The 642-nt window shown below is 29.1% G+C and overlaps 1 protein-coding gene across 1 annotated transcript in view; it reads right to left on the bottom strand.

The window, feature by feature from the left end:
• LOC140961362 (oxysterol-binding protein-related protein 4C-like) overlaps nucleotides 1-642 on the bottom strand; it is a 9,557-nt gene that overhangs the window by 2,625 nt on the left and 6,290 nt on the right. The gene's annotated exons all lie outside the window — the stretch shown is intronic.

The following is a 642-nucleotide window of genomic DNA, read 5'->3' as shown; positions in this document are numbered from 1 at the left end:
GTGTGTGTGTGTGTGTTTTAATTAAAAGTGTGTACTATATTATTGGCTTCTAACTTAATGGAAAAATTAGGTAACATGCATTTTTAGTATTTTCAAACAATTGCCACAATGGGCTAGCAAGAACCAACATAGGTAATAAATTATATTATACTTGAATAACATAATATAAATATATATGAGCATAAACTTTTTAATGTATAGAATCAATAAATTAAAAAGACAGCTAGCTAAATCATGACATAATATTTGATCAAGCATTAACATTTTTTTGCATAAATTTGTGAGATGAGTCGATCCGATCTATATTTATGATGCAAAATAACATTTTTCGTATAAAATATAATATTTTTCATGAGTTAGGTCGTGTCGAAAATCTCCATCTCACAAGAATTTATCTAAATAAAAAATAGTCGTATTAAAAAGATTCCTTTCTTACAATTAATTGTGATGTTACTAAAATTATGGTAACCACAGCAAGACGCGTGTAATTACATCATACCACTTAATATACACATAAGCGTGTATTAAGTATAGCCAGATAATGGCGGCCGGCGAAAGTTATCATCCAATTGTAGAAACCAACACTTGGAAGCAACGAAGAGTGAAGACAGCGATATAGTCTAACAATTCAATGGCATATAT

The sequence above is a fragment of the Primulina huaijiensis genome, chromosome 16 (assembly GCF_012295235.1).
Source record: "Primulina huaijiensis isolate GDHJ02 chromosome 16, ASM1229523v2, whole genome shotgun sequence".
In the NCBI taxonomy this organism is placed as follows: Eukaryota; Viridiplantae; Streptophyta; class Magnoliopsida; order Lamiales; family Gesneriaceae; genus Primulina; species Primulina huaijiensis.
Note: the sequence above shows the minus strand (reverse complement) of the source record. Positions and strands in the feature narration are given on the sequence as shown.